This window comes from Lissotriton helveticus, assembly GCF_964261635.1.
Source record: "Lissotriton helveticus chromosome 1_1 unlocalized genomic scaffold, aLisHel1.1 SUPER_1_unloc_17, whole genome shotgun sequence".
Classification (NCBI taxonomy): domain Eukaryota; kingdom Metazoa; phylum Chordata; class Amphibia; order Caudata; family Salamandridae; genus Lissotriton; species Lissotriton helveticus.
The window spans coordinates 1,418,949-1,446,903 of record NW_027611656.1 but is presented as its reverse complement, the minus strand read 5'-3'; the positions used below and the strand labels follow the sequence as shown (position 1 = coordinate 1,446,903).

General features: G+C 49.1%; 1 protein-coding gene across 1 annotated transcript in view; it reads right to left on the bottom strand.

Annotated features, from left to right (window-relative positions):
* Positions 1-26,306, bottom strand: part of LOC144805652 (uncharacterized) — a 130,619-nt gene extending 104,313 nt beyond the window's left edge. The window contains exons 1-2 of the mRNA XM_078672174.1: positions 26,147-26,306; positions 20,192-20,293 (exon numbers count right to left, since the gene is read on the bottom strand). The gene's annotated coding sequence lies outside the window, so the exon portion shown is untranslated. The remainder of the gene's footprint in view (positions 1-20,191; positions 20,294-26,146) is intronic.
* Positions 26,307-27,955: the final 1,649 nt, after the last annotated feature.

Here is a 27,955-nt window from a genome sequence, read left to right as displayed (position 1 = left end):
TTCACAAAGCTCCGTAACGCGAAAAGTACGCGAACTGGAGCGCTGCCCGGTCCGCTGTTACAGATATATATCTTTTTTTGAACGTTAATTTCTCAAAATCCACTGGAGCACATTTATAGAGACCTAGCAAAGGCACATCGGGCTACCAGTCCCTACAATTTTGCAAAGTTTCGTGCAAATCCATTCAGCCGTTCGGGCTAAAAGTGAGGCCAACCGCCCTATGGAAAACTCAATGTTAAAAACACGTTTTGGGACCCCCCTTTTCTCTCGGCCCCCCCTTGACGACCCCCCCCAAAGTTTCAGGGGCTGCTCAGAAACAAAATGTTCCATTTTCCTGAAAATTTCAGCCAATTCCGTCCACAAGCGCCAAAGTTATTAGACATAGAATTTTCAAAAATCCCATAGAGAAAAAATCCTAACTATATATACCTACTGCCGACCGCCAGTAGGTAATATATATATATATTGGCGGTCGCCAGTAGGTATATATAGTTAGGATTTTTTCCCTATGGGATTTTTGAAAATTCTATGTCTAATAACTTTGGCGTTCGCCAGTAGGTATATATAGTTAGGATTTTTTCCCTATGGGATTTTTGAAAATTCTATGTCTAATAACTTTGGCGTTTGTGGACGGAATTGGCTGAAATTTTCAGGAAAATGGCACATTATGTTTCTGAGCAGCCCCTGAAAATTTTGGGGGGGTTCGTCAAGGGGGGGCCGAGAAAAAAGGGGGGTCCCAAAACGCGTTTTTCCCATGTTAATTTCCATAGGGCGGTTGGCCTCACTTTTAGCCCAAACGGCTGAATGGATTTGCACGAAACTTGGCAAAATTGTAGGGACTGGTAGCCCGACGGAGCTTTGTGAAGCGAAGCTGATTGGTTCTCCGGCGTCTGTCAACATTCCAAACAGTCCGTAGCGGCCGCCATCTTGTCTCTCGGTAGGATCGAGAGACAAGAGGAGGCCAAAGCGAAGGGGCAAATGACCATAAGGGGGCATAGTACATTGTCGCTGACCCCCTAGGTTTGATGTGGAGGTTTTAAAAGGGCCCTGCGGGGCAAAAAAAAATAAAAATAATAATAATCGAACAGCTGAATGGATTTGCACGAAACTTGGCAAAATTGTAGGGACTGGTAGCCCGATGTGCCTTTGCTGGATCTCAATATATGTGCTCCAGTGGATTTTGAGAAATTAACGTTCAAAAAAAGATATATATCTGTAACAGCGCACCGCTTCGCGTACTTTTCGCGTTACGGAGCTTTGCGAAGCGAAGCTGATTGGCTCTCCGGTGTCTGTAAACATTCCTAACAGTCCGTAGCGGCCGCCATCTTGTCTCTCGGTAGGATCGAACAGCTGAATGGATTTGCACGAAACTTGGCAAAATTGTAGGGACTGGTAGCCCGATGTGCCTTTGGTAGGTCTCAATATATGTGCTTCAGTGCATTTTGAGAAATTAACGTTCAAAAACAAGATATATATCTGTAACAGCGCTCCGCTTCGCGGAGATAAAATTATATGTGTATTACCTAGCTGTTGCTAACACCAGTTAGCGACGGCTAGTAGAAGATAGCGACCATCTTGGGCCCCACTTTGCATGTGAGTGATATTTATCACTAATGACATGCAAAGTGGGCATGCCAAGATGTTAGCGACTGGAAACAGTCGCTAACATCGCTATCTCCTATTATCAACTTTTGGAAATATTCGAGATAAGCGCGAATATCTCCAAAAGCTACCACCTGCCCTGAGCAGTTCTTAGCCATGTTATCCAATGGGAGGTGGATAACATGGCTAAGAGCGTTAGCTCGGTAATGCATGAATATCGGTGAGTTTTCAGCGATATTAATGCATTGCGGTCGTTTTTTATCGTATTTCCGATAAACCTTGATAATAGCAAGGTTTATCTGCGATAATTTCTGACGGTAAAAAAATCGTTGCTAAGCATCGTTATGGATAAATATCGCTTAACTTTGGTAATATGCCCCAACGTCTGTTAACGTTCGATTCGAAGGAAATCAGGAAGTGTTGAAAAACATTGTCTGCGCCATCTTGTCTTTTTTCAAATGCCACACTTTTGTCGTGCACGGCAGCCATTTTAGATGCCTTGACCAGACCCACTCTGTGCACGCTGTCGATCCTTAGCATGGCTCTCCACCCTCGCAAGCATCTCCCCCAGGCAGTGGTCACCCCCGCTCTCTGTCTTATGCATGGGTAATAAACCTCCCCCCATCTGCGCTGCTCTTCCCTGAGAATCACACCCTGTGCCCGCCCGACACCTCCCTTTCGCCCTATTCACTACCGCACCCTCTGACACTCCTTTTCCTCTGTGTCCGATTGTCCAGGCTGGTCCTAGGGTATCAGCTAGCCCTGCAGATGTAGTTTATGGCCACAGCTGTAAAGAATCACCCCTCTTCAAAGGAGTTATAGTAGATCAAGGCCTACACTCGATGAGATCCGTCACAGCAGAAGCGTTGCTATTATCTGAAAACCATCCTGTATTGTGATTGGGGAGGGGACCGAGCCTGAAGCGGAAGATTCCAGGGATGACTCTTTGTACATCAAAGTTTTTACAATTATGTGTCACATTAAAAATATATAGCACTCCGACAAAGTAGTAAGATTATAAAACTTTAATAATTTATAAATATATACAAGAAAACAAAAATAGTAATAACATATAAACATTTTTAGGGAAAAACAACGAAGTAGCGGTCGGCTGTGCGAATAGTCCCAACGCAGCACAACGTCCAGATTTCCGGCGTGGGGCGTCGCGGGGGGGTGGGTCATCAGTAGCAAACTGTTGTGCGAATAGTTCCAAGGCAGCAGAACGTTGAAATCTAGATGACACGAAAGTGATGTCTAGTAAGTTGCCACCCAGCAAATAACGGCATGGGGCGTCGCGGGGGGTGGGTCATCAGTAGCAAACTGTTGCGCGAATAGTTCCAAGGCAGCAGAACGATGGCACCAAGGTGATGTCCAGTAAGTTGCCGCACTGGTTTTGGTATCGTACAATGCTGCTCCGAATAACGGCGTGGGGCGCCCCGGGGGAGGCGGTGTGAACGGGCCTCTCCAGGTGGAGTGTCATCTGTTGTAGTGGGGCGCCCCTTTACCGTTTTAGTTGCCATTCCGTCCGTTTTTGGTCCACTGTGTCAAAAGCCGCAATTCAGCTGAGTTGCGCCCACTCTTGCGGTGCAGCGATAGGCGGCTGTCACAGGACTCTCAAAATGGCGGCAGGCTGTTTCCTTTTTGGGCCTGGTCCACTGAAATGGCCCTGGGACACCTTGGAAATCGGACGCTTGTCTGCTAGGTCTTGGACCCCATTCTCGAAAGCGTCCCCTCTGCCTTGAGAATTCATCAAAAGTTTTGGGGGCTCCGACTCCTGCAGGCTTCTGGTGGGGAGCGGCTGCCATGATTGCTCGCGGAATGACCACGACTGAGCTACGAGATGGTGGTGCTCTCATGCTGACGCCAGCTTCAGTCTGAAACATCCAGAAACAAGGTGGGGCTTTCATCGTTTGGGAAAAAAAAAAAGTTTTCATCCAATGAAAAGTGTTGTTTTTAGGTCACATGATCAAGCCTTCCATCATTAGGAAACCAAAAGTAAAATGAACCAATGAAAAGTTTTATAAACAAGTCACATGACCTGTTATGCGGCATAGGGTGTAAAATGCGGAGAAAATACGTTGGCACGTGAGGCGGCGTCATTAGCGGACCGATGTGCGAATAGGCCGAAGGCAATACAACGCGCCAAGATCCGGATGGCACCGAGGTGGTGTCCAGCAAGTTGCAGCAGTGGTGTGGCCATCCTACAATGCTGAAAGTCGGCGTGGGGCGCCCCGTTGGCCTGTGAGTTTGCGTCAGTAGCGGACCGATGTGCGAATAGGCCGAAGGCAGCACAACGTGCCAAGATCCGGATGGCACAGAGGTGGTGTCTAGTAAGTTGCCGCACTGGTGTGGCCATCCAACAATGCTGAAAGTCGGCGTGGGGCGCCCCGTTGGCCTGTGAGTTTGCGTCAGTAGCGGACCGATGTGCGAATAGGCCGAAGGCAGCACAACGCGCCAAGATCCGGATGGCACCGAGGTGGTGTCTAGTAAGTTGCCGCACTGGTGTGGCCATCCTACAATGCTGAAAGTCGGCGTGGGGCGCCCCGTTGGCCTGTGAGATGGCGTCAGTAGCGGACCGATGTGTGAATGGGGCCGAAGGCAGCGCAACAATATTTTCGGAATAGAAGACACCACTAGGCGCTGAGATGCCAAGATCCGGATGGCACCGAGGTGGTGTGTAGCAAGTTGCCGCACTGGTGTGGCCATCCTACAATGCTGAAAGTCGGCGTGGGGCGCCCCGTTGGCCTGTGAGTTTGCGTCAGTAGCGGACCGATGTGCGAATAGGCCGAAGGCAGCACAACGCGCCAAGATCCGGATGGCACCGAGGTGGTGTCTAGTAAGTTGTCGCAATTCTGTGGCCAACCTACAATGTTGAAAGTCGGCGTGGGGCGCCCCGTTGGCCTGTGAGATGGCGTCAGTAGCGGACCGATGTGCGAATGGGGCCAAAGGCAGCGCAACAATATTTTCTGATTTGAACACACCACAAGGCGCTGAGATGCCAAGATCCGGATGGCACCGAGGTGGTGTCTAGCAAGTTGTGGCACTGGTGTGGCCATCGTACAATGGTAAAAGTCGGCGTGGGGCGCCCTGTTGGCCTGTGAGATGGTGTCAGTAGCGGACTGATGTGTTAATGGGGCAAAAGGCAGCGCAACAATATTTTCTACAATATTTTCGGACTAGAAGACACCACAAGGCGCTGAGATGCCAAGATCCGGATGGCACCGAGGTGATGTCTAAGTTGCGGACCGATGTGCGAATGGGGCCAAAGGCAGCGCAACAATATTTTCTGAAGAGAATATACCACAAGGCGCTGAGATGCCAAGATCCGGATGGCACCGAGGTGATGTCTAAGTTGCGGACCGATGTGCGAATGGGGCCAAAGGTAGCGTAACAAGATTTTCTGTATGGAAGATACCACTAGGCGTTGAGATGCCAAGATTCGGATGGCACCGAGGTGATGTCTAGCAAGTTGTGCCACTGGTGTGGCCATCGTACAGTGGTAAAAGTCGGCGTGGGGCGCCCTATTGGCCTGTGAGATGGTGTCAGTAGCGGACTGATGTGCGAATGGGGCCAAAGGCAGCGCAACAATATTTTCTGACTGACACCACAAGGCGCTGAGATGCCAAGATCCGGATGGCACCGAGGTGATGTCTAAGTTGCGGACTGATGTGCGAATGGGGCCAAAGGCAGCGTAACAATATTTTCTGTATGGAAGATACCACTAGGCGTTGAGATGCCAAGATTCGGATGGCACCGAGGTGATGTCTAGCAAGTTGGTGTGGTCATCCTACAATGCTGAAACTCGGCGTGGGTCACCCCATTAGCCTGTGAGATGGCGTCAGTAGCGGACCGATGTGCGAATAGGCCGAAGGCAGCACAACGCGCCAAGATCCGGATGTCACCGTGGTGGTTTCATAGTTGAGAGGCACTTCATCTGCAGTGGGGCGCCGAGATCCGGATGGCACCGAGGTGATGTCTAGCAAGTTGCTGTACTGGTGTGGTCATCCTACAATGCTGAAATGTAGTGGGGCGCCCATTTACCGTTTCAGTTGCCATTCAGCTGAGTTTCGGCTGCTCTTGATGCTACAGCGACAGGCGGCTGCAAGAGGACTCTCAAAATGGCGGCCTGTTCTTTGGATTTGGGCCTGGTCCACTAAAATGGCCCTGGGACACCTTAGAACTCGGACGCTCGATTTTTTTTTCCTTTCCTGTACATGCAAAAAAAGGTAAATGCCCGGTACGTTACACGCTTCATCTGCCACGATGAACTCTCCAGAGGAACCGAAAAAAAATATAGTTGTGGTAACTATACCATGCATCGTCATATGGAGAGGTGGCACCAATTAATTATAGTGCTGCATAAAAGAGAGATTTGGAGGAGAACCCCTGACCTGCTAGTACATTCATCAAAGAAGTGGCACTGAGAGCTTCAGAGGCAAGGGAAACGGTCCCAAATATTTAGAAGAACTTTGGAAAGATTAAAATGACATGTTTAGATTGTGGTAAATTAATTTCATGTGGACAGATGAGTGTTACTCTAATAAATACAGCATATGAACATCATCATAGTCGATGGTTGGTAGAGACATTTTGACTATATCCTGGACCTGCCCGTCCTCGCCCAAAATGGCGCCGGAATAAATGGGACTCGTAACTCCTTGTTGTGTACTGGTTGCAGAACCTTGAAATCACGAGATACGTATGCAGTTTTGAAGCACATGGCGGGCGGGGACGAGAATTGATTGAATATTTCGACATCCCTTTTTTCAGTGAATATATATATATATATATATTCACTGAAAAAACCATAGGTTATAGACCATATATAGTTAGGAATTTGCATTTACAAAACCTTGAAAATTCACTGAAAAAACCATAGGTTAGAGACCATATATAGTTAGCTGGACATTTTATTGACATAAAACCAATGAAATTCCATATATAGTTAGTTGCACTAACTATATATCGCGCACCCGCAATCCACTGCTGATCATGTCACATATTACATCATTCATGACATGGTCAGTGACATCACTGATGACATCACTGATGACATCTCAAATGACATCACTGATGACATCACTGATGACATCTCAAATGACATCACTGATGACTACATCCAGTGACTGTATGTTTCTGTAAAGTTTAAATATGTCTTACATGTCTGTAAAGTTTAAATATGTCTTACATATTGAAGAATGAGTGGATTTATAAGTGTCTGGATGAAGGATTTAGTAGGTGCATGACTGACTGTATGAGTGAGTGATTAAATGTGTCTCACTGAGTGCATGGGTTAGTGACTAAACTGTCTTAATTTGTGCATCATTATGTCTGTTGTTCTGTAATCTGCTGCATGTGTTGATCATTATCTATATGAGTAACTATATGGGTTATTGATTGGTTGCCCAAGTATTTGTATGGGAGACTGAGTGTGTGTGGGGGTGGCTGGGAGGTGTATGACTCTGTGCATAGATGTGTGAGCAGTTGATTCACTAGATGTATGGGTTCAAAAGTGCATGTGGAAACAGCTGTATGGGCGGTTGACTGTGTGCATGAGTGTATTGGTGAGTGAATGTATATCTCAGTGCTACATGTCAAAGTAAGTACATATGTAAAACACAGTACATGTGAGAGTTGACATATATAAATAACTGTGCATAAGAGCCAGTGAATGTGTGAGTGGCTGTATGGATCATTGTGAACTTGTATCCAGGATTGTATAAGAGAGTAAATATGTGTTAGTATATGTTTGAATAAGTAAGGTGTGTATAACTGTATAGTTGAGAAAATGGAGGTGTGATTGATTCTTTGCATGACTGACTAGGTGTGTGTGTGTAACTTCATGGATGAGTGACAGTCTGTGAGTGTCTGTTTACACTGAGTGTATCTAAGGTTATATTAGAGTCTGAAGAGGTTCATCGTATTTTCACATGAATTATGTCATCAGTGAAGTGTTCAGTAATGTGCATTACTGAGTTTTACCTTTGCAGGTTGGACCTAATACAAAAGTTATTCTTTTTCCAACCAGAAGTGGTGTCGTGTCTCTTTTGTGGTGTGCCGGGTGTGTCGTCTGTGCGTACTGCGTGGATGCTTCACACATGTCCTCAGGAGTTTGGCCAGCCCGCTCTGCTCCATGCTACCCCCCGTAGAATAGGTAACCCCATTTCTAACATTGTTGACGAGCGGTGGGATAGGACTTGTGTTTGCGCAGTACCAGAGCGGCCACAGGTTACACTGCAAATAGAGCTTTTAAGAGTAATCAGTCTTTTTGTGGGGATTATTGCATTTTTGCTGATTATTGTTTTCCTAATTATTGTATTTCCTCCTGAAGGTGTTTTGAATTGTGTCCCCTTGTTGCCCTGTGGGTGGTGTATCCCGGGGGTACCTTGTCACGATGGGGTTGGTTTATAATGAGGAGGACCTCATGGATTACACCGAGCAGGAAGTTTTGTATTTCTGCAAGGAGAGAGGGATACCCCCAGTAGGCAACATTAGAAGGAAGTTGTTCCTTTACGAAGCTCTCAAGAGGGGGGACCCATTAGGGCCAGGTGGGGGCCTGTATGATTACCCCTCCGCGTATTTGAAGGGTGGATTTGGTAGAGACCAGAGGGAGGGCTCCCAGGCCATAACCCTGGATGGTGGTTACTCGGATGATGAGGAGGAATAAATGGATAAGGCAGAGACGCCAGTAGCTGATGAGGACACCATAGATAGGGAGTCCCACGCTGGGTCCAGTCCCGGGGGCATTGCCCCATCCCTTTCCCTGTCCCCAGAAGAGTGGGTAGATAGGAGGGAAGAAAGGGAGTATCAGCTGGCGCTGGAGAAGCTCAGGAATGTCAAGGAGTTAGCGCCACTGAGGGTGGAAGAGAAAAGGCTAGAAACGGAGAAGGTCCTAGCACAGGAGAGGATGGCGGAGGCGGATAGGGCCTTCGCTAGAGAGAGACTTGCTCAGGTGGGTAGGTTGTCCCCTGAGAGTGGCTTCAGGAGTCTGGATTCACCAGTGAGGGTGGGATCCGGTCGTGGCAGAGAGAGTGGTTCCAGTGCAGGGAGTCCCACTCCCAGAGCGCAGGAGACGGTGCCTGAATCCCAGGAAGAGGGGGACGGGTTAGTGTTCAGGGGCAGGGAAAAACTGTCCCACCAGTCCTGAGAGGAGTTTGCGGAGGAGTGTTGGACTGCATTGGAGGATTGGGTGGTGAGTAGAGCAGTGGAGGATTGGGAAGGGCTGTGCCATGCCGTTATCAGGGAGCACATGCTAAAGAATTGTTTTCCAACGCTGCGTCATCACCTGTTGCAGTGTGGGTTCTCAGACCCCAGGGAACTTGCACGGGAGGCAGACCTTTGGGTAAGTGTCAGAGAGTCTGAGAGGGCATGGGGGAGTGATCCTGAAGGGGTGATGCAGGGATCTTCCGACCCAGCGAGGCAGGAGAGGTGAGGAGTAGCCCAGCTAGGTCCCAGGATAGTGAGAGGGTTGTAGGGTCTCACATCCTATATACAGGAAGGAGTGAGACGGGGAGGTGTCCCGAGGTGCCCCAACCGCAGTCACAGGGCCTGGAGAGTTCCATAAGGGGGCCCCAGGTTGGGAGCCTATGCTGTCCTGATGTGCCTTCCAGTGGAAGGGATACCCTTGTGTCAGGATAACCGGGAGCATCTGTAATCGGAGCTCCAGAGGTTTGGGGGTCCGTCCAGTCACAGGGTTTAGATCCTGGACTGGGGTTCCAGGTTCAGGGGTTGCCTGACCTGGAGGGTGGGGCACTGGTAATCAAGGTCCCTACCGGTTTGACTCCCAGGGGTACTTCTCCAGGTAGGAGGGTGCGGAACTCTGGGAGGGGATACAGAGGGAGGAAGGTCTCTCCTCTGTCACCGGTCCAGCCACAGGGCATAGATCCTGGGTTGGGAGCCCAGGGACAGGGGTTGCTTGACCTGGCGGGTGGGACGTCTGTAAACAGTTTCCCCCCGGGTTTGACTCTCAGGGGTACTACTCCAGTTAGGAGGGTGCGGAACTCTGAGAGGGGGTGCAGGGGGAGGGAGGACTCTCCCCTGTCACCAGTTCAACCTGAGGGTTTCTACTCTAGGTTGGGGAGAGAGTGGTGTTCTGAGGGTGCACCGCGTAGGAAGAGAGGGCGGAACCCCAGAAGGAGAGGTAGGGGGAGGAGAGCCTCACCCCTGAGTGCTGGTCAGCCTGAGGGATCGGATCCCAGGTGGGAGGACCAGTGGCAGTTTGGTAGGAGGAGAGTGGTCAAAGGGTACTACAGGCATGAGGCTAAAGCCTCCCACTCTGTGAGAGAGCAAAGGCTAGAGACATCTGGATGGCCTACTGGCCGGTCCTGGCCACATCCCACTAGAGAGCTTCAGTGGGATGGTTTGGTTGGTGAAGGGAGGGTTGAGCGAGGGAACCATCGGGTTCCAGAGTGGAGAAGAAACTGCAGTTGCTCCTGTAGTTGCAGGCCTGCATCCACTTTTTTCCCCTCCAAGCAAGGAAGCCCATCAAGGCAATGATTGGTCTATCCTGGCTTTTGGCTGGGGGGAGTTGTGTTGGACTTAACACTTTTCCCCCAAACAAATTCACTTTTCGCCCCCCTAATTTAAGGATGTCTCCCCCATGGTAAACGTTACTGTATAGGCTATGTGTGGTGTGAGACGCCATGTTAATCTGATAATGTGATGCAATGGTGTGCACGTATTTTCCCCCCATTGTGTAAAATGTACCCTTATGAAATGCCGCATTTAAGATGGATGCCATGGATGTGCGTTGTGCCACCTGACTGCAGTAGGTTAGCAGTCTAGTCGTTAGGTACCCAGCTATCCCTGCTTTTGGAGGGAAAGCCTGGCACCCAGGGTGCTCTACTCCTCCCCCTGAGCCAGTTTAAACCAGTTTGCCTGAGAATTCTAGAAGGTTCTGGCACTGCCTGGAAGGTGGGGTGAGGGGGTTATAAATAAGGGGGTTGTGCCACCATGTGCAGAGACAGAGATGGGACAGGTAGGTGAGGGGACCTGCTCCCAGGGGAGACCACCACTTGGGCCTGTGTGCTGGACCCTGGACCCATCTAGAACCCCTCTACTGTCCCCAGGGCTAGTGGAAGCCCCACTTCAGGAGTTCAGGCTGCTGTTCAGGAGGAGGGCCACGCTGCAGTGGAGGATGGTGTCAGCCTACGGCCCTGTTTTGTTGAAGCCCCCACTGGCTGTTGACCCGGCCCAGTAGTGCCTACTGCTCTGTCACCCGGCCCCCTGAAGAAGGAGGGCCCTCCTAGGTCCCTGAAGTGCCGGGACCCTGCGTCACACAAGCGCTGCGCCCAGAAGTGCCTAGAAGGGGTGGAGCATCTTGGACCCCCCTAGGAGGTGAGGAGTGTTACTCTGGGACTCTCTGCTGGGACTGTCCGCCCCCCCCTTGCGCTACAATCCTAAAGCGCCATGCCTAGAAGAAGCGTTGTGGGCCGGGAGAGTTGCTGCCTGTGGTGCACCTGTCTAGCGCTATACTGCCTGGGACTGCATGAAGCATTGAGCCTCCAAGCGCTGGGGCTGGAGTAGCTGTCTGCCCCCTAAGCGCCACAATCCTAAGTGATGTGTTTGTGGAAGCGCTATTATTTCCCAGAGCACCGTGACCGGGACTGCCTTGCTGCCCTTCTAAGCGATGTTGACCCCTTCATAGCGCTGTGCCCAAGTCGCGCTGCAGGCCCTACTCACCGCGGCAGCCCGGGGCTAGAAAGAACTGTGGGCTCAAAAGTGCCGCGGGTGCCTACCCCGCGTGTGGCGCGATCAACTACCCCAACTTCATAAATAATTAATCAGTGGGTGCCTACCTCGCACTGGCGCCGAAGCCGAACTCACCACCGCGGCCCCTTGGGCCGTCTGAAGAAGCGCCGTGCCAGGGATCACCGCCGCGAACTCTGGGTCGCTGATCAAGGGAGTGCCACTAGTGACTGGACCCTCGCGGCGGCCCCCGGAGCCAGGAGAGGGCCGCTGCAGCATTGAGGAAGCCGCGCTGGGCCTCGCAGAAGCCGGGACGGGTGGCATCACGTGGCTGGGGGCACCGGTGACATCACCGGCCGTGCCTCCCAGCCGCCTCACACAGATTGGCGGGTCCCCGTGAGGGAGGGGGAACCCGGGTGAAGCCGGAAGTGAGCGGCGATGTTGAGGGGCTCCCGGAGTCTCGAGGGAGCCCCGTGGACAGCTACCGGAGCGGGAGCCCACCCCGTCGGTCTGTGCCCCACAAGAGGAAACTGCCGGAACAAGCCGAAGTGCTGTTGGGGCCCCCGCGGTGGATGGAGAGCCCTGAGTGCTGCCGCGAGTCCAGCACTGTGCTGCGGGGGCCTGAGTGAGGCCTCGGGGGCCCCGTGTGGCCTGCATAAATCCCAGGAGCTGCCCCGGGAGTCTCATGCTCTGAGGAGAGCCACGCAGAACCCCGCAAGGACATCAGGAGCCCGGTGAGGGGGGCTCCATTAGACTGTGGTGTGGGGGGTGTCGGGGCACAGGGTCAGTGCCCCCCCCGGGGACCATCGTGTATTCAGGGAGCCCCAGAAGAGAAACTCCCTCGTGCCACCCACACAGGACTGCCTTTGCTCTACTGCCCCGCTGGACAGAGGGTAGTGGCAGCGACTGGGCGCATTAATAATTTAAGGGCCAACCCATGTAGGATGCCTGACCTGTTAGGAAGGGGGTTATGTTGGAAATGCCTCAATGCTTTACGCCCTGGGATAGGGTTGTGCCTGCAGTAAAGAGTTTGCCTGATCCCATGCCGAAATGGAGGTCAGGCTATGAAGTTTATTTGCAGAAGGTCCTGCCTAAGGTTTTGATGCCTAGGGTTTCCCTGTTACCACTGATGTACCTAAGGTGCTTTTCTTAAACCCAATATATATAGATGTTAAGTTGATGCCCCATGTTAAAGGTGATTCTGCCTGCCTAGGCCAGATGGTAGTATTGCGTGCCAGTTCCCTTTTGCAGGAGGTGCTAATACAAGTCAAGCTGGGTTTATTCCTAATGTTTTATTTTACACTTACAGCCTACTGCTAAGGTGATGCCAAGGATTAATGCCTGTGTTTGCCCTGCAATACTGACCCTATGTTTCATGCCAATTGATAACGTTCTTTTTATTTCAGCCTGGAAACTAATGGACTCACCCTTTTCTTGCTTTGCCCATTTTCCCTGTAAATAATCCCCTGGTATCCATTGCCCTGGTGCCCGTTGGCGCCCTGTTGTGATTACTGTGCATTACTGAGTTTTACCTTTGCAGGTTGGACCTAAGACAAAAGTTATTCTTTTTCCAACCAGAAGCGGTGTCGTGTCTCTTTTGTGGTGGGACTGGTGTATCGTCTGTGCGTACTGCGTGGATGATTCACACATGTCCTCAGGAGTTTGGCCTGCCCGCTCTGCTCCATGCTAACCCCCGTAGAATTGGTAACCCCATTTCTAACATACTATTTCTGACCTAAATAAATCTCTGGTAGACATGTTTTGCTCCCTGTTTCTACATAAATAGTTAATGGACTACTGCTGCAGGAACTGTGCAGTATCCTTGCAGTAATGTACACTTTATTGGGAGCGGGTCGAGCAGATTTGGCTCCCCCCTTTTTCCTCCCCCCCTCAGCTGGTCACCACTGGAGTCCCGCAGGGTTCCTCCCTTAGCCCGCTCCTCTTTAAAATGTATGTTACGCCACTGATATATCTGGCAGAGGAGCTTGGGGCTAAGGTGATGGCGTACGCGGACGATATGCAGCTGCTGTTTACCTGGGACAAAACATCAGACTCCATTTCAGCGGCGCAACAGTGCCTAGTTTCCATCTTTAAATGGCCGGCCGATGCACAGCTTAAGTGCAACGAACAAAAATCTGAGACCTTGCTTTATGGCAAGTTTCCCGCTGACTTCCGCGAGCAGTTGTGGCCACCTGACTCCCCGCTTCCCCTCTCGTCGGGACAGCCCGCCAAAAATCTGGGAGTGTGGTTTTGACGAGAGTCTTTCTTTTACAACTCACATCAAGAAACTGGCAGGATGTTGTTTCGGCCTCCTTAAGACTCTGAGGACTTTCTTTCCGCTTCTCTCTCAAGAGGCAAGAGAAACTGTTACATGTGCCCTGATTTTATTTCGCTTGGCTACATGCTTAAAAAGCTCCAGGTGGTCCAGAATGCGGCCGCCAGGCTACTATTGGGCATTTCGGGTAAGGAACAGTGTGGCTCTCCAATTACGATCTCTTCACTGGCTTCCTGTCGCTGACAAGGTCAGGTTCAAATCTTTGGTTTTGGCCCACCGTGCTCGCCATGGCTTTGGCCCCCTCTATCTTCAGAGGCGCTTCTCCTTCTACTTTCCGTCGTGTGCGCTCTGATCTATGTCCCTGCACCTGACTCGGGTTCCATGCTTTAAGCTTCAGAGGGTGGGTGATAGCTCTTTTGTAGTGAAGGCTAGCGCAGCCTGGAATTCCCTCCTCCTTGCTTTGCGGTCCGTTCAGAATACAGCTGTGTTCAAAAGGAAACTTAAGACTCACTTCTTTGTTTGTTAGCCTCTCCTTGTACCCCTCTGGCATCGCGCCGGGACACTCACAAGTATCCGTGCATGCTACAAGTGGATATAACATAACATAACATAACAAAAAAGGTACTTTGTTAGAAAAGCTGCAACTACTAGAATAATAACATAACAAATGCAGAGCACACAGTGCAACAACACAGACCAGGTACTAGGAGAATATGATGCAAACAATGCAATAATACAGGTCACACATTAGGAGAATCTGATGCAAACAAGGCAATAACACAGGCCAGGCACTGGGGAATGTGACACAAACAATACAATAACACAGGCCAGGCACTAGGAGAATGTGATGCAAACAATGCAATAACAAGGGCCAGGCACTAGGAGAATGTGACACAAACAATGCAATTGCTCAGGCTGTGTACTAGAAGAATCTGATGTATACCATGCAATAACACAGGCCAGTCACTAGGGGAATCTGATGCAAACAATGCAATAACAAGGGCCAGGCACTAGGAGAATATGACGAAAACAATGCAATAACAAGGCCTAGGCACTAAGATAGTGTGACACAAACAATACAATAACACAGGCCATGCACTAGCGGAATGTGACGCAAACTATGGAATAACACAGGCCAGGCACTAGAAGAATCTGACGCAAACTATGGAATAACACAGGCCAGGCACTAGGAGAATCTGATGCAAACAAAGCAATAACACGGGCCGTGTACTAGGAGAATCTGATGCAAAGAATGCAATGACACAGGCCAGGCACTAGGAGAATCTGATGCAAACAAAGCAATAACACGGGCCGTGTACTAGGAGAATCTGATGCAAAGAATGCAATAACACAGGCCAGGCACTAGGAGAATCTGATGCAAACAATGCTGTTAGAACCCGGAGTCTCCAATTGGTAACAGTATGCACCTTTGTCAAGTAAGGACCCTTTTTCTACCTCAGGGCAAGGGCGTTTACACGCTGTAGATAACCCCTGCTCACCCTCTTGGTAGCTTGGCACATGCAGACAGGCTTATCTCAGAGGCAGTGTGTTAGGCATTTGTGAACACATACAGTAATATAGACAAACCACTACAAACAGACACCACACCGGGATGTATCAAAAATAGGTAAGCTTTATATAATTAACACAAGACCTTAACGGCAAAAATACACAGTACGAATATGCTTTACGGTTTACTCAAAAATAGGTTCTTAGTTTCAAGTGTCTCTGGCAACAGATAATACCAACAGGAGTTATCGCTTCAACGCACAAAAGAGTTCTCAAGGTGCAGTCTGCCTGCAAGGAGCACAGCGTCGGGCCCAGAGTCACAACTAGACTCCCACGTGACAGTACCTTTAAGAAAACAAACAAAGGCTCTTCTCGGCATCAGGGAGCTGTGATGTAGTGTGGCACGTTGGTAGAGTTGGTTTCTTGCTTCGGGGGAAAGTGTTATGACGGGACCCTCGCTGCGGATGCAGGCAGTGGGGGGCTTCGGTCCTTACCGGAGAGGAGGTGGCATTACGGCAGCGCTGGCACAACAAATTGTTGCTGATGTCGTTGAGTCAGTGAGTGCTTGGTCACTCTTGTCGATGATCGGCTTTGCCCAGGTGGCGATCTCAGAGCCGATTGCAGCCCAGCGGCAGGCGGTCTACGGTGCGAGTAGGAGCTGCGCTCACGGTCTCGTTGCAGATGGCGGCGAAGTTAGCTGGCTTGAGTTGCAGAGTTCCTCTGTAGCAGCTGAAACAACAGATCCATCTTTGCTCAAACAGAAGAGGTGAAGTCGTTGGTAGCCCTGCGTCTTCAAACAGGAGGCTAGCTCAACTCTAGCCCTCAGGGAATAATCGGCAAGATGATGAAAGTTTCTTCCTTGGTCCTTTCTACCTCACACAATACACACGCTAGCAGAAGCAGGCTGGATGGGGGATGTGACACAAACAATGCAATAACACAGGCCAGGCACTAGGAGAATGTGACACAAACAATGCAATAATACAGGCTGTGTGCTAGAAGAATCTGATGTGTACCATGCAATAACACAGGCCAGGCACTAGGGGAATCTGATGCAAACAATGCAACAACAAGGACGAGGCACTAGGAGAATGTGACGCAAACAATGCAACAACAAGGACGAGGCACTAGGAAAATTTGACGCAAACAATGCAGTAACAAAGGCTGTGTACTAGAAGAATCTGATGTATACTATGCAATAACACAGGTCATGCACTAGGAGAATCTGATGCAAACAATACAATAACAAGGGCCAGGCACTAGGCGAATGTAATGCAAACAATGCAATTACACAGGCCAGGCACTAGGGGAATCTGATGCAAACAATGCAACAACAAGGGCCAGGCACTAGGAGAATTTGACGCAAACAATGCAGTAACACAGGCTGTGTACTAGAAGAATCTGATGTATGCTATGCAATAACACAGGTCAAGCACTAGGAGAATCTGATGCAAACAATACAATAACAAGGGCCAGGCACTAGGAGAATGTGATGCAAACAATGCAATTACACAGGCCAGGAACTAGGAGAATCTGATGGACACAATGCAATAACACAGACCAGGTACTAGGAGAACCTGATGCAAACAAGGCAATAACACAGGCCACGCACTAGGGGAATCTTATGCAAACTTTGCAATAACACAGGCAGTGAACAAGGAGAATCTGATGCAAACTATGGAATAACAAAGGCCAGGCACTAAGATAATGTGACACAAACAATGCAATAACACAGGCGAGGCACTAGCAGAATGTGACGCAAACAATGCAATAACACGGGCCACGCACTAGGAAAATGTAATGCACAAAATGCAAAAACAAAGGCCAGGCACTAGGAGAATCTGACACAAACTATGGAATAACACAGGCCAGGCACTAGGGGAATGTGACACAAACTATGGAATAACACAGGCCAGGCACTAGGAGAATCTGACACAAACAATACAATGATACAGGCCAGGCACTAGGAGAATGTGATGCAAACAATGCAATAACACAGGCCAGGAACTAGGAGAATCTGATGGACACAATGCAATAACACAGGCCAGGCACGAGGAGAACCTGTTGCAAACAAGGCAATAACACAGGCAGTGTACAAGGAGAATCTGATGCAAACTATGGAATAACACAGGCCAGGCACTAGGATAATGTGACACAAACAATGCAATAACACAGGCCAGGCACTAGCAGAATGTGACGCAAACAATGCAATAACACGGGCCACGCACTAAGAAAATGTAATGCACACAATGCAATAACACAGGCCAGGCACTAAGAGAATCTGACACAAACTATGGAATAACACAGGCCAGGCACTAAGATAATGTGACACAAACAATGCAATAACACAGGCCAGGCACTAGCAGAATGTGACGCAAACAATGCAATAACACGGGCCACGCACTAGAAAAATGTAATGCACACAATGCAATAACACCGGCCAGGCACTAGGGGAATGTAACACAAACTATGGAATAACACAGGCCAGGCACTGGAAGAATCTGACGCAAACTATGGAATAACACGGGCCGTGTACTAGGAGAATCTGATTTAAACAATGCAATAACACAGGCCAGGCACTAGGAGCATCTGATGCAAACTATGCTGTTAGAACCCGGAGTCTCTAATTGGCAACAGTATGCACCTCTGTCAAGTAGGGACCCTTTGTCTACGTCAGGGCAAGGGAGTTTACACACTGTAGATAACCCCTGCTCACCCCCTTGGTAGCTTGGCACGATCAGACAGGCTTATCTCAGAGGCAGTGTGTTAAGCATTTGTGAACACATACAGTAATATAGATGAACCACTACAAACGGAGACCACACCGGGATGTATCAAAAATAGGTAAGCTTTATATAATTAACACAAGACCTTAACGGCAAAAATCCACAGTACGAATATGCTTTACGGTTTACTCAAAAATAGGTTCTTAGTTTCAAGTGTCTCTGGCAACAGATAATACCAACAGGAGTTATCGCTTCAATGCGCAAAAGAGTTCTCAGGGAACAATCTGCCTGCGAGGAGCACAGCGTTGGGCCCGGGGTCACAACTAGACTCTCACGGGACAGTACCTTTAAGAAAACAAACAAAGGCTCTTCTTGGCGTCAGGGAGCTGTGATGTTGTGTGGCACGTTGGTAGAGTCGGTTTCTTGCTTCGGGGGAAAGTGATATGATGGGACCCTAGCTGCGGATGCAGGCAGGGGGTGCTTCGGTCCTTACCGGAGAGGAGGTGGCATTATGGCAGCGCTGGCACAACAAGTTGTTGCTGATGTCGTTGAGTCAGTGAGTGCTTGGTCACTCTTGTCGATGATCGGCTCTGCCCAGATGGCGATCTCAGAGCCGGTTGCTGCCCAGCGGCAGGCGTCGATCTACGGTGCGAGTCGGGGCAGCGCTCATGGTCTCGTTGCAGATGGCGGCGAAGTTAGCTGGCTTGAGTTGCAGAGTTCCTCTGTAGCAGCTGAAACAACAGATCCAGCTTTGCTCAAACAGAAGAGGTGAAGTCGTTGGTATCCCTGCGTCTTCAAACAGGAGGCTAGCTCAACCTTAGCCCTCAGGGAATAATCGGCAAGATGATGAAAGTTTCTTCCTTGGTCCTTTCTACCTCTCCTTGGCACGAGAGACACCACCACAGGCCAACCCACTGCAGCGCTCTGGCAGAAGGGCAGTACAACTCCTGTGGTCTCCAGGTGCTCTTCCTCGGCAGAGGGTCGTCTTGTTCAATCCAGAGTGATTCCAAAAATCTGGGGTCTGGGCCCCAGTATTTATACGCATAAATCTGTTGTTCTCTGAGGGCAGAGGGTTCTTTGCCTGGTCAAAACCAGTTTCGGGTGCATTCTACCAGTGTGTGTCTTCTTCCTTTGTCGAGGTGAGCCAGGGTCTTCAAACTCACCATAGGAAGTGGAGTCAACATTGTGGGAGATGGCCCAGCTCTATTCAGACCCAGGTACCTACTCCTCCCACCACTCTCAGGACAATCAGCCTAGTGCTGTCGCGCCCCCTTCCTCCTGGAGTCCCCCCAGCCCTGTCACTCGTAAACCCAGACACACATTACACACGCTAGCAGAAGCAGGCTGGATGGGGAATGTGACACAAACAATGCAATAACACAGGCCAGGCACTAGGAGAATGTGACACAAACAATGCAATAACACAGGCCAGGCACTAGGAGAATGTGACACAAACAATGCAATAACACAGGCCAGGCACTAGGAGAATGTGACACAAAGAATGCAATAATACAGGCTGTGTGCTAGAAGAATCTGATATATACCATGCAATAACACAGGCCAGGCACTAGGGGAATCTGATGCAAACAATGCAACAACAAGGACCAGGCACTAGGAGAATGTGACGCAAACAATACAATAACAAGGGCCAGGTACTAGGAGAATGTGATGCAAACAATGCAACAACAAAGACCAGGCACTAAGAGAATGTGACGCAAACAATGCAATAACAAGGGCCAGGCACTAGGAGAATTTGACGCAAACAATGCAGTAACACAGGCTGTGTACTAGAAGAATCTGATGTATACTATGCAATAACACAGGTCATGCACTAGGAGAATCTGATGCAAACAATACAATAACAAGGGCCAGGAATTAGGAGAATCTGATGTTAACAATGCAATAACACAGACCAGGTACTAGGAGAACCTGATGCAAACAAGGCAATAACTGTTAAGGGAACCCATGCTGCACTTGGTTAGATTGGTTATTCCCTGTCTTAACCTGTTTGGCTGAACCTGTTTAGAAATACCCCATGTACATAGACTTTAGTAATTGCTGTTAGCAATGCTTGTTTATTCCTATTGTGGTTGCAGTTAGCTATGTTTGTTGCGGACTGTACGCGTGGCTCCCTGCTCAAACGTGTTGATTCACGTGTAATCCTGTACTTGAGGTTTCTCGTGCTGCGCATGTAAATGAGGCTCGTGCAACGGATGCAAATGAGGAACCGTTGCGCACTGAATGGTATAAATATAGCGCTCGTCAACGTGCCGATGCTTCGCTTCTTTGCATCGTAGCACAACGAGCGCTCCGGAGCCTATCCTGCCTCAAGTGGTTTTTGACCCCACCCAGTACCTTCCTTCAGTCCTTCCCTCTTCGCTTCCCTCCATACCTGATCCTGATCTTCGCAGCTCTCCCGATTCCTCCACAAACGCTGAGCTTCTGGACTTCACCGGAACCAGCCCCCGTCTTCCACCGGAAATCCACGCGTCACCTGGAAACAGAACAACAGGACAGTAAGCTTTTTGTTACTGAGCAACCAGCTTGTATAGAACGTTGTTTGCGAAGGACTTGGTCATAGTTTCGTCTAATTCCTGTAAAAGGAAACAAGCCTTGGACAATGTAAAAAGAGGTTAATAGAAAGTCTTGGACAATTTACAAACGAGACGATCAGCAAGCACATGGCAAACTAAAAGGACTTGGTTGAGTTGCAGTTGATGAGAATACAATCAACTGCTAAAAGTATAAGCAACTATTGGTAACTGCAATGTGAAATAGATGATGATACTAAGTTGTTATAGGTGGGATTGAACAGTCATTCCACTACTGTATATATTGATACATTCTGCGACTGTATTTCAGGCCCCTTACAGAGTGTTTAGGTGTCTTGCTGTGCATTGTGTCTTTTCTCCCTTGTAGAACATAATCCCAGTGAAGACCTACTTCGGAGTCTACTACAGATACCACTCTGGTTGTTAAATAGTGATGTTTCCACTAATCCCTAACTTCACTAACACTTAATACGATGAAACAAATGAAGTATTTATAACGTTTATTTCTGTGTTTTAAGGAGTCAGAACTCAATCAAGAGTTAGTTCTACGAGACTCAAGAAGTACAGAAGTGTGGGCATGGGTCTAAAGATTGTTGGTGTGTAATGTCAAGTTTTAAAAGTAAATTCTGTAACACGGTTATTCTCACATAACGAATACTAATTTTATGGTTATTTATGTTATAACAGAACAAGCAGACTTGGCTGATAACAAGAGTGATTTAGACCCAGAACACTTCAACGGAGAAACAGGACCTGGCTTCCCAGAGACGAAGACCAGTGTTTGTTTTGTCTTGTTTCTCACTCCACTTCCCCTTTCCCTTGGGGACAAGTTGACTCATCAAGAGTAGATTTCCTTGTTGAGGTAACTGGTTCTCGAGGGGGTTCGGACTAAGCGTCATCAACATTTATGCTTTTGTATACACCGCTCATTCTGTTGTAAAATAGACTTCCTTCTTTAGCTGTAAACACTGTTTCTAGAGCAGTTAAAACACAGCATGGTGCAACTTTTCTCTATTGTAAACCCCCTCGTAATGCAGTAAACAGCAGTGCAGTGTGAAGAGATTAACTCTTTTGTAGCCACCCCTCATTCTGTTGTAAAATATATTTCTTCCTGTAGACCTAACACTGCTTCGAGTGCAGTTAGAAAATAGTGCAGGGCTCAGACTTCCTGTAAACGCCCCTGGTGATGTAGTAAAGAACAAAGCAACGTGCACAGGTCATCGATTCTGAAAATACCACACTTAGGGTCCGCCCTTGAGCCACACAATGAAACGCAAGAGCGGCGCAACTCTTAAGTTAGATTTATCAAGCCACGCAAGCCCACCTTGCACGGCCAGGTGTGGCATCATACGCAGTGCAAATTACTGTGTTGCGTTATGTGTCCCAGTGACGGGTTCCATGGGCGGAGAGTGGGTGTTACCACGCATCGCCTCTGGTGCATTCCCAGATTCACCAACACTGGTAGACCTGGGAGTGCGTCAAAATGCTACACCTCCCATGTGAGGTGTAACCAGGATAAATATCTGTATTTTTCCTTGTTCCTTGCATTCTAAGTGTGCTGGATTCTGCACATGTGGTGCAGGGGTGCCTGCTTAGGAGCTAGGAGCACATTGTGCGCCAGCGCAGGGAAAAGACAGGACTGCACTGTAGAATGTTAGATACAACACATTCCTGCCCTTCCCTATCACGCAGCACAGCTAGGTGACTTGCTGTGCTGCGCTGTGTGCCCCTAAGTGTAGTAGAAGGAAGTGCAGTATGGACAGATTTTCCGCAGTAAAGAGTAAAGAACGGTGCATTGTGCTGAGATTTTCTCCTTTTTAAATGCCCCTTGAACTGTAGCAAAAAGTGATTCCATTTGCAGACCACAGATGGGCTCTTAGCATCCTTCACAGAATAGTAAAAGGCAGAGGAGTCTGCACAGATTTCCTCTTTTATTTCAAATACCACTCACAGTGTAATAAAAAGCAGTAGTGTGCACACTAGCTTTCCTCAAGATGCAGTGCAGTGTGCATAGATTCCCCCTTAAAAAAAATGATGACCACAAAAACTACCAGGGGAAGAAGGAACACCCCCTCTCGCCTCCCCCCAAAACGTCACCAGATAGATGAGCCCAGCTCAGTCGAGCTCCTGGCAGTGATTTTCATAGTTCCTGTGAGAAGTTGGCCTGATATATGATGTTCACTAGTTCTAGTGATCACCTTGTATCAGTCCAAACAACCCTTATGGTGATTGGTTGTACGTCAACCTTATAGACCAGCTATCCTAATGGTAGCATGGACAAAGCAGTCTTAGGCTAAACTCTTTTGGCATGTGAAGCCAGCTGTTTTACCACATTAACCCCTTGAACACCAGATGAAAGGACACCACACAGGTTGTTATGAAAATAAACAATATATTTATTAATAACAAACACCTCTGAACTCTTTATGAGGTCAGAGGGCTAACCACATGACAATCTCTTAGGAAAAATATGATAAGTTGCACAAAATTACAATGGTGCCCTAGGGGCACGACAAACCATATACTATGTAAATGGTGTAAGGAAATCGATAGAAGGAATGGAGCTGTCCAGGGGCTATAAGTTCGCTGGGACTACACTATCCTAACCTCAGGTAAGTAATAGGAGACCCACGGGACGCGTGTGCAGAGTGTGAACTCACACGCGAGATGCGGAACAAAGTCAATGGACTGTACAGTTTACTAAAAAGGTAAGTATGGACAGTCTTTACTATCTAGGACTAAAACGACTGGAAATCTGGACACTAGGAGAGTCAATCTACCCTTGAGCACCGAAATGCTCTTGTTACCTCACCCACGGGCTGCGGGTGCATAGGTGTCAAAGTGTGTCGGGTTTCCGCGTCGAAGTCAATGGAGCCTTGAAGAAAGATGCTGCAGGCGACCAAGTGGAAGATGTCCGGTGCGATCCACGGGTGGATCGAGAAAGAAGAGGACCTGAAAGCAGAGGGGACAGTGTTCAAAGTCACTAGCCAGTGACCGGAGTGGAACCAGGAGGGAACCAGATGCTGTCGTCGCGATCAAGTGAAGAGTGGACGCTTGTCTCTGTAGCCACGTGGACCAGGAGGTGTCTTCGATGACCAGGATGGAGGCACGAGCTGTCCCACGCAGGCTCTCACTGTCGGCGGTATCGGATCCGGATTTGGAGTCAACAGGCCTTGGCAAAGGCAACCCACGCAGTGAGTGGAAACGGCGTCTGGAGTGGACCAGGAGGGTCCGGGGTACTCCTCTTTTGGAAGGGAGCAAGGGCCAGTCTGGAGCAACCAGACCAGCAGTGTCGTTTTCAAAGTTCGTCGTCTAGGAGGCCACTAGCCAGCCGGCAAGTGACCAGACAATGCGTCGAGCAGCAACCAGGCAGAAGGGCCCCACGCAGATCTTGTGGAGGCTGGAGGGCTGATCTTCGATGCAGGAGCTGCTCGGGGCTGGGGCTTCTCAATCTCCAAAGCACTTGGTCGAGTTTACCTCGGGAGTCGTGCTTGTAGCGAAGTGCAGTTTCTTCAAGATGGCCGGTCCCACGTGTTTCGTCGCACCAACGGATCTCAGCTGTGCTGCAGATGTGAGTTGAGTTTGGAGAGGTCTGAGAATCCAGGTCTCGTCAGGCTCTGAAGTCTGGATCCTCGAGGGAAGACAACAAAGTGAAGCTGCTGGACACTTGATGGTGCCTGCAGTTGCAGGGTGGACACTCCTTGCCCACAAGGGAGATTCTTCAGTCTTCTGTGGAGCAGAACGTCGAAGTCCAGAGTTTCTTCTAGTAAAGTTGTTTAGGATAATCTAATCTGGAATGGGACCAGCTCCTACCTTTATTCTCCTAAAGGGGGCTGCACTAGCGACTCTGTCCCTCCCATGGGTGGGACCAGGAATGGGGGTGGTTACACCCCCTATCCTTTGTCCGGTTTCGCACCAGAGCAGGGCCAGGGATGCCCCAGCAACTGGTTTGAGCCGGTGTATGCACAGGACACCTTGTGTGCCCCAGGCATGTCTCATTCCTTTCAGGCCTGTCCTACCCAATACACAAAATCCTGTCTGGGGTGGTGCTTGCACCTCCCAAGGCAGGAAACCCTTTGTCCAAGCCTCCCTTGCTGGAAGGACTCCCAGCAGCAGGAGGTCAGACTTGTGTCTGTGGTGGCAGCATCCATTTTGTGATGCCAAGGCTCGAGTTAACTTTAACCGGGGTTCACAGTTACATACATGTTGTGTCCCGCTAAAAGGGTGGAATGCTACCCCCGTCGCCAGAATTGGCGAGGGGGTAGTATTCCAATTCGTATGACACCTTACTCGACATGTTTTGATAAAGCTATACCAAAGTTAGCATTCAACCGCAAGGATTATAATGCACTTAAGAGTATATGGTGTAGCGTTATCATGGAACAGCTATAAGGACATGGTTCCGCAAGCTGCAGACAGGCTCAGCTCATGCCAGAGCACCATCTCACATAATTCCAAGCACTCTGCCTTCAGGATTGATAAGGCCTTCCATAGGAGTGGCTGATAGGAATATATGTGTCCATTTTAGGGTTAGATATAGGTCTACTATATCTACAGCAAAGGGTGATTACACCACCTTGCCCCAGCTGTCGTGCAGCCAGTTGTGTCAGTTTTGGATGGCCAGCCAGGGGTGGCATAATACATGCTTCAGCCCCTGGTAGGTCCTGGGTACACCTATGCCCTGGGTACCTAAGGTACACTGTACAGGGACTGATAAGGTGGCTCAGTATCCAATTACATATGTACCTAAGGTACATGGAGTCCATTTAACAGAGAGAGCAGGAAGCCTGGGGTCCTGAATAGCAGGATCCCAGGCCAACTAAGTCAAAAACCAGCAAAACACTAGGCAAAAAGTTGGGGGTAACCATAGTCAGATATCCACCTTCCTACAGTTCCATAAGATGCAGCGCAGTGACAAAGATACCTTACAGTGTAGTAAGATAGATACAGTGTAGTGCACAAATTACTCACAGTGCAGAAAGTTGCAGTACAGAGTGTAAAGATTCCTCATGGTGCAGTAAGATGCAGTGCACACAGATCCCCTTTTTAACACAAATGATGCCTACAAACCCCCAGAGTTGGGAGTAAAGCCCCCCAGGTGCTCCCCGATAGAAGAGCACAGGCCCCCTCCGGGCCCCCGGATAGAAGAACCCTGCTCAGCCCCAGGGCCACCGGATAGAAGAGCCCAGCCCCCCCCTCCGGACCCCCAGATAGAAGAACCCTGCTCAGCCCCAGGGGCCCCGGATTGAAGAGCCTAGCCCCCCCCCTCCGGGCCCCCGGATAGAATAACCCTGCTCAGCCCCAGGGCCCCCCCCGGATAGAAGAGCCCAGGTCAGCCCCCAGGGCCCCTGGATAGAAAAGCCCAGCTCAGCCCCAGGGGCCCCAGATAGAAGAGCCCAGCTCAGCCCCAGGGGCCCCCGGATATAAGGGCCCAGCTCAGCCCCAGGGCCCACGGATAGAAGAGCCCAGCTCAGCCCCAGGGGCCCCGGATAGAAGAGCCCAGCTCAGCCCCCGGGACCCAGGGATAGAAGAGCCCAGCTCAGCCCCAGGGGCCCCCAGATAGAAGAGCCCAGCTCAGCCCCAGGACCCCGGATTGAAGAGCCCAGCTTAGACCCAGGGGCCCCCGGTTAGAAGAGCTCAGCTCAGCCCCAGGGGCCCCCGGATAGAAGAGCCCAGCTCAGCCCCAGGGGCCCCGGATAGAAGGGCCCAGCTCAGCCCGGCTCCTGCAGAGATTCCCTCCAGGATTATTCAGTCTATTTCTACAAACACAGCAGAAGGTGCTGACAATCTCCTACCTGAGCAGAGACATGTGCAGACGTGTCCAGGCTCTCTCCTCCTCCTGAGGGGCCGTGTGGGGGGGGCAGATATGGGATCTGAGGGGGGGTCTGAAGATGATGGTAACTGCACAGACAGACAGGGCTCCTTCCTCCTCTGCTGCACACACCAGGAGAGGCCGGAAGTGATGTCAGCACCGCTGCTGGTGCTGTCTCTGCCGCCGCTGACCTGGAAGAGGAAACCTTTCTCTTCCATACAATGTGCAGCTCAGGTGGTTTCATCAGCAGGCGAGGAGCGCCCTCTGGTGGCAGCTGACAAGACCACCGCCTCTAGTCAATTGGAAATGACAGTCTCTATTTCATTAAATATATGACAATGTTAAAGCTGCCAGAATTAAACTGGACAGCGTTTTTCTAATTTCCCTGTTTCTGTGGGTAATTCTTTATATTTGGTAGGGCTGTGTATATTCAAACAGCATTCCAAATTAACTTTTGCATTTCTCTGCATTGTTTACCTGCTCACTCCCTCCCTTCAAAGGTTCACTTATGAAATAAAGAAAAAAGTAGATTGCAGTCTCAATAAATTCATAAGACAGAACAATCAGGTTTGACTCTCACAGATGTCTCCCTCAGTGGATGGTCCCTTGGCAGTGAGTGACCGGTGCCGGGTCTGAGGAAGGAGAAGGTATTCCATCACTAACAATGTTAGACTCCTTCATACAGGCTCTTATTAGAGTTACCACCTTTGGTCATGTTTTAAGATTTTGCAACGGCCCGGATATTATTTTTCAATAAGACTTTGTATAAAAGTATTTGTATTGATTTTTAAAATGACTTTGCTGTCTTTGTTTACTTTAACTATCAGTCATGATTCGTTAAGGCAGCTCTAGATCACATTTTAAAGTCATTTCTGCTTATATTTGATATTTTAAGTTTGCACTGATTAGAGGAAAACATACCAGCTTTAACTAATCTTCCTACTTTTGTACTCACCGGAACATTAAAATACAGGCCATGCCGGTAAAAGACCGGCCAGTTGGTAACTCTCTCTCCTATCATAAGTCATTCCTCGTCCACACACCATCAATGTGCGGGTGCAGGAGGGCTTCGTAGCACTGTCAGGCAAGTTGCATTTGTTGCCTCTTCAGTGACATCAGATCCAACACACACACACACACACATCAGAGCCTTTAAGTCTCACTCATCATGAGTGACACTCACACATTTAGAGGTTGTGCTGAAGTCTCACTCAAACCTTGCTGAATCTTATAACTCGGGGAAGGGGAGCCCAGAACTAGAATTCCATATGTGACTTTGCTCGTACTTCTACTGTGTGCAGAGTAGCCGCTTACAGTCAAAGAGGGAGATACTATTCATTTCATAGAGTTCAGCAAACCCACTGGCCTACATTTTGATAACAGTACATTTTCAATATTTCACCTTGACGACTGAACAGATTATACATTTGGTGTAATGTTAATTTGGATGTCTGTATTATTTTTTTGGATTTTAGCTGTGTACTCATCATTCCTATAATTTCACTAATATCTCATCCTCTGACATTATTAACGTCAAATGTTAGGTGACATCACTTCCTGCAGGGTCATCAATAGTCTACTTCATTTTAGCTCCTAGGAACTTCAAAAACTTGAGCTCTGTGAAGCACATACATGATCTCTCAGCTGGAATATAGTGTTTGAATGCCTGATGGCTATTGATAATACTCTTGTGAAACATCTGTGGGATAAGATCATAGATTATTTTGACATTATTGCGGGCTCTATCTCCTCAGAAGTTAAAGTTTGGGAAGCATTCAATGTAGTGCCTAGA